Source organism: Aplidium turbinatum, chromosome 14 (assembly GCF_918807975.1).
Source record: "Aplidium turbinatum chromosome 14, kaAplTurb1.1, whole genome shotgun sequence".
Taxonomy (NCBI): Eukaryota; Metazoa; Chordata; class Ascidiacea; order Aplousobranchia; family Polyclinidae; genus Aplidium; species Aplidium turbinatum.
In genome coordinates, this window is record NC_137485.1 from 18,389,278 (window position 1) to 18,396,395 (window position 7,118).

The window sequence follows — 7,118 nt, forward strand, 5'->3', positions numbered from 1 at the left end:
TGAAGTTTCAATTCTAGGTTATAGGATAATTGTTGAAAGTTCTGTAACTTTTTAGCCAAAAAACAACTTAATAAGTAACTGAATTGCAACAACCATTCAATGTCACCCCATCTACATCTTTCTAACACTCAAATGTATTACGGGATGTATTTTCTGCGCTGATTAAAAACAAACTAAAGAATTAAATTTGACACGTCCTAAACCTTAATCTGCAATTGCCGAATAAAATGCAATGCAACTTTGTGAAGTTAAGGACGCCAGAGTAGCCATGCTTCGGTAATTTTTTTGTACGCATGACTGAGTAGACTAACAATTTATATTCTTGCGAAGGGAGTTCTGAAGTTTTTACATTTTATACAATTTTATTTTTTGCTGCTGGCACAAAGATGTGAAAAATGGAAAAGTAAGCACACAAATTTGACACCAACAAAAATGGGAAAGATGGAAAAACCAAAAGATTGAAATATGCATAAAACAGTGTTTGGTAGTCACTATCTTTAATTTATACATACACCAGGTGTATTCACCAGAGATACAGGATACCGGAGCCGAAATTCCAGGCTTCGATTGAAGTGGAGATTTGAATTCCTAGACAAAAGGGGAAGCAGGAATGGAGCCTGATTTGTTGCTGATCGATGTCCCGGGTTGATACTTTCAGAGTCGGCCTACAAATATTTGCGCTATAGCCTACTTGGTGCCTTGGTGTAGTTGATTGATTGAATCTTTGTCCTCGGACTGGAAAAGTTTATTGTGAATTAATTTAACCATCAACAATCTGAATCATACAAATGAATCATAAAAAAATGAAACTTGCCTAGGGTGCAAAATGGTAGCAAGGCCGTTGACAGGATTTTTCGAGCCTGGTACCAATTTATTTTTGGGCCCCTTTTATCGACAATGTTATGAATATAAAGGTTGTGTACAAACTTTTATTGATGTGCTGTTAAAATTAGGATGACACATGCCGTTCAAAGTAGAAAAGAGGAACATCATTTATATATTCTCAAAGATTTGTTGTATCCACGAACTTCCCCCACTGCGCAATTACGCATTAGGGATTTCTCCGTAAACAGCAAAATCCTTGCTCTCGATCACGATCTTCGTTGGTAGCTATGTTTAAAGTTGTTGGAGTTTTCGGCTGAAATTAATTCTTTGCAAAGTAGACGCAAGTAGCTAGAAGTGATTACCGCAAAAAATATATATATTCAGAATTAAAGAGTGTGTGAAGAAAAATATTTCGGGTTAGGGAAATCACTAGCCTAGACCCGGAAGGGGTCCGGTACTTTACCATCTGACAGCTAAAGTGGCTGTTTTAACCTCTGATGGCAATTCCTTTAGATCTGATTGTATGAAGATCTTGATAATGTTTGAAGTAGCGGGGAATCGTTTAAATCCGGGTCTCCTAAATAATCCGGGTCGGGGTCCAAAAGTATCACCTAGACCCCTCTGTCAACGCCACTGGATGGTAGAAGTAGCTTAGGGGATTGCTTACTGAAAAGTAAGGTGGACAACTGGAGGGTCACAATGTTATGAAAAAAATTTGATGCAACTACACCTTGAGGTCTACTGCCATATGTACTCAGGTGCAGTTTCTATGACATGCCCACGTCTGTACAAAGTGTGTATCGCCAAAATAAATGTTTGAAATATGTGATATCATATTCAAGTTATTATAATGCAGGCAGTATCGTAGGCAGGAATTTTGAAAACCCCTCCAGGGTTTGCCGTCCGGCGGGCGACAGCGACACCCAGCGGCGGGGGTCTGGGGGCCTCCCCCAGAAAATTTGAAAAATTACTTTGAATTTGGTGCATTCTGAGAGCATTTTCAACAAAAATGTGGGTATATATATTCCTGTAAAATGGTGCTGTCCGGTGGCATTGCAAAAGAATAAGATCATGTTTTCTTGGGCATTTTTCGGTAATAAAGCTAAGTCTCAATGTTTTCTTGGTGCTAATTCCTGGCTGAGATATTTGATTGTTTGGTATTGGCAAAACTCGCTCTTTTAATGCAGTTTCGTTTAAAATTAGGCCAACTTGTTTTAGAGACATGGAGACTGAAAGCATCATTCTAAATATCGTGACGACACACGCGTGCCAAAGGGGGTTTGCAACCACCCCCCCCCCCCCCCCGGCTACGCCACTGAATGCAGGGGTAGACTTCACGCAACATCGGTGACGGTAGGTAGCCTCACACTACTGCAGTAAGGTTTTGCAGATTTTCTAGCACCCAAACATTTAACCAAATATAGCAATTCATTTGATGAGAATGAATTTACCTAAAAGCAAAGAAAACGTTGTGCAGTTCTACTAATTTTTGAATTTCTTAGTAACCCTCCAGCTGTCCATTTCGCAAGAAAAATCATTAAAGTGAGTCGGACCGGTATTCCACTGCCTCTAGGTGCAAAACAGCTTTGCGCAGGTCCTGTTAGTAGTTGAGTTGCATTTGGAGTTACAGACGTTGGAGATTGGACCGAATTGCAACAATTATTATGTAAAACATACAAAACCAGGACAACTTGATACTACTGTAGAGAACAAAGATTAAGAAGTACGATACGATGATATAAAGGTAGGTTATCCTTTGTAAGCCACACAAACTAGGCGAGATGAAGTAAATGTCATCAGCAAACATAGGCCTAGTATGATTTCGACAAGAGTTACCAACATTGCTGATCAATATATACGAAAGCTGATCAATATATACGGCAAAAAGATAGGGGCTTAACAACCCACCTTGTCAGACTCCATTGGACACAGTAAATGATTGGGACAGGTGACCTCCCCACCTCACTTGCATGGTTTGTTTACCTACCAGTATTCAAATAATCGAAAAAATACATAGGCACGTTACGTGCTGTAGCGCACCCAGCATGGAGCTAAGGGGGCTCAAGCCCCCCCCAAAACCCACCACCAAAAATTATTTTTTGTATGTTCCCCATTTATACCTTTTGCTTAGGCTACAGGTTAGATATCAATAGGACACAACAATACAACAGGGCTGAGCATTATAACAATATATTTTACATATTTACAAATAGTTTTAACAGTCGAACGTTTTCGGTTTAACTTAACCCCTCATCAGAAATCTGAAAATATTGCTTCCTATCATAACAGTAAATTTTGGTGTCAAATTGGGATTTGCTTTTGTGTAAAATTTTAAATGAGTCAGCAGAGAATTTTCGACCAGTGCAAAAAGAACACTCCATGATATGGTCTTTGATGGCACTTTTCTTTAACTCTCTAAAGTTCAGATGCTCCCGTACTCTCGTGGTCAAATGTCTGGTGAACATACCGATGTAGCCTACCGTACGTCAATGCCGAATCACACGGACCTGTAAAACTGTATACGACATTTGAGCAGAGAGACGAAGGCGTCTGGGACTTTAGTTGAAAATACGAACTAAATTTGAATGTTTTGTAAGTAGGAAAAACGTCCACATCAAATTTGCTGTTTACAAAATTAGTGTTTTGTTTCAAATTGTTTTCGTGTTAGTTGTTGGTTTCGCACTTATCTGTGTTGGCAAACGGAAAGCTAACTCTATTTTGTCATACATCACAAAAAAGTCGAGATCTATAGAAGATTGCGAGAATGGACGTAGGGATGAGGGGTCTGCTACTATTCGGTGAGTTCGATTCGGTGAGTTCCTAACCTCTAACCTCAAACCCCTAACCCTAAAACGGCAATGATAATTAGGCTACGGTACCCGATAAATTTAAAAAAAAAATTGAAAAAATCCCCCGTTAAGGGATCGGACTCACCGAAACGGGCTATTCCGAGGGATGAGGATACTGATGGTGCTAGTAGCATGGGCAGGCGCAGATTTATGGAGGGGGCCCAAGGCCCCCCCCCCCCGAAATTTTGTGAGGAATTGTTGAAATTGTATGTTTCGCATCAAATGGTTTGATATGCTTCTAAACAGCTGATCTTAGTCCCACAGTGGACTTAACTTATCCCGGAGGGAGGGAGGAAATAAATTTTTGTTATTATTATGGTTGAAATTATCCATCGATCAGACTCCGTTATTTTCTTTCATACAACCGCAAATACATTTTAATGGCAACATTTGTTGAAGCTGACTCAGCTGACTGAGCTACCAACGTTGAACCAAATAACGTCAGTTGAAACAATCTGAAACCTTGAATTGCTGTTTTATAGTTTTTAGTCTTCATTATAATTTCAATCAATTACCATATAAGCCTGCAAACATACAAATATCCAATTGATTATGGACACTGTATACAAATACAGGGTTTTAAACCAGATTTCAAGTTTACTTTGCATGCTTAGCAAAATTTATTTTTTAAATATTCACAATTGATGAAAATAGCTGTGTCGTAGTATCATTGTTCATATCTGTTTTATCTTTTTCTTTCCTTTTTAGCCTATTGATTTTTAAATTGTCTGCCCCCCCCCCCCTCGAAAAAAACTCCTAGATCCGCGCCTGAGCATGGGGTTCACTAGGCCAACTTCTATTCTGATTGAGAGAACGCATCATGATCAACCGGTGGGTTGTAAGTGCTTTTAAATACCGTATTTGTAATGTACTCAGTGTACTCAGTTGCGCCTCTATACGGCTGCATTGACACTGTCTGCTTTGTAAAGCGCTGTGGAGCAACGCATTCTGCGATGGATACAGCGCTATATAAAAACTAACATTATTATTAATTAAAGGGATGGGTATTGACCTATTGTCACTGTCACTATTGTCGCAAATCACTCGGCCTGCATTTCTGAATTAGCCCCCCCCTAAATTTTTTTCTGGGTGCGCTACTGGTTACGTGTGATTAGAGTTTAAACAATAAATGATGATTGGCTTTTCCGAAGGATGTTGAAACATCCAAAAGACAGAATATACAAGAGTGTTATGACTGATATAAGAGGACACTGCTTGTTTTAATTAAAAAAAACACTCATGTCAGTAGGCTACTAAGACCAGACTTAAACCCAAATTGATTGTCACAGTTATTCAAGAAAGGCAACAGATGATTCAAAATAAAACGTTCAAACAGTTTTGAGATTACAGTAGCTACAGCAATAAGTAGGGCCATTTTTATATGACCTTAAAAAATCAATAATATGACTTTATTTTTTGGAAAATATGACTTTATATGACTTTATGTGAAAATTGTTTATTTTTACATGCGAACAACGTCACGCACGGAACTAAAGAGTAAAACATACGCAACATAACAGTAATACACATCCATTTTTATTTTAAACCACTGTTGTAGTACAGTTTCATGTAGTGTGGAATGTTAGAGTCTTTGAAGTTACGATTTGGACGTAAAATGACTTTAGTAAGGAAAATGAGCGCTCCACAGACGCTGACTTGGGTTGACACTTCTGCAGTTTTGCATAAAGCGCTGGTGAAATGTCTTGTCTTTGTAGCTCCATAATTTGTTTCACATCGGTTTTATCCAATCGCTTCTTAATGTAATTTTTGAGCTCAAGCGGATCTTTTCCGAAATCAAGGGCATTTAGATCAGCATGGGTTTCTTTGATGGTGTACATACAACTTTCCATTTTGAGTATTAAGTTTGAAATATTATTGTAGTGGAGGCATATTTCTGTTAACTGACTAGTCAACTTTGGATCGTTGACTGAATTTTTGACGCTCTTTACAATAACTCCTTCACCTTCCCATGCATTGACTATTTCTTTTACTTTAATGCAATATGTGACCTCATAAAAATGGTCTGTGACTGTAAGTGTTATGTAGGCTAATCCTACAGTTTGCCTTCGTTCAATCAGAAATTGCCTTACTTCTTAATGCTTAATTGCTTCACCGCTTAAATTGGTACTTTTTATTTAACGTATACAACGGTATGACTTTATAACTCAAAAATATGACTATATAACTTAAAAAGCTGATTTATGACCTAACCAGGAAAATATGACTTTATATGACTTCATAACTTTCTTAATTTACCTCATAGGGATGCCGTTTTTGCGTTAAAATTGATTTCACGACTTACTGATGCATAGAAAAAAATATGACTTTAATGACTTTAAATGGCCCTAGCAATAAGTCTATAGTTACTTGAATCTTGAATGTCGCCATTCAAATTCTTTATTTGTAGTGACAAAAGAACGCAAAGAGTGAGGCACTAGAAAAATTGATACTTTTTAGGATGAGTCTGCTCCCCGTCCTTGCAAAAAACTGCTTGAATTTAGTATGTCATGCAATAAGCAACGTATCCACATCCAAAATGTATAGTGACATAGACCACGGGAGAATTTTTGTCGAGTAGGTAGGCTAATGAAGAAAAACAAGCGTTTTCATTTTTATCGTTTAAAACGTGTTATTCGCATTTGTTTGTTAGCAGAGTCCGTCGAGCGAAACCCGACAGACCCAGCGGAGTGTCTGGAAGGTCTTTCCCAGAAAATGTTGAAAAAAATGCCTTGAAATAGCGTATTCCGAAAGTACTTCTAGCCTAAATCAACAGCAAAACTCTGTCAAATGATACTGTAACAGAAAGTGAAAAGATTATTATTTAAAAGTTGCATAAAACGGAAACAGCAGTAAGAATAAATTAAATGAGTTTGGTTCAATGGGTAGGTTTCGGTTTGTCAATAAATACCTTTCGCACGAATTACAACGCAGAAGTCTAGTAGACTACTTATCTAATGTTCATATTAAATCTAAGGTGTAGCCTTTGCCGAATGTAGAAACAAATATTCGACATTACAGTCAGGGCCGGATTAAGCTTTTGATGGACCTGGGGCTATATGGTAATATGAGGCCTATATTTCATTCCCCTCATTGTACCAATCACAATTAAAATAAAATAACAAAAATTATTATACCCGAGGTAAAGTAGGTCTATTTACTTATTAAACACATTCAAATGACATGTTTTCTGGATTTAGACAAAGCAAAGCTGTTAATAACATCATCGGTGTCTATTTTATCCAAAATTTCGTTTTCAATGCAGAGTAAAGCTAAGGAATGCAATCTCTTCTGGCCCATGGATGAACTCAGATAATTCTTTATTCTTTTAAGCCAGGGGTCGGCAACCTACGGCCCGCGGGCCGGATCCGGCCCGCCAAGCAAAATTATCCGGCCCGCAGCATTTTTGCAAATTGTAGTTGGCGGGCCAAAACGAACATCCCATTA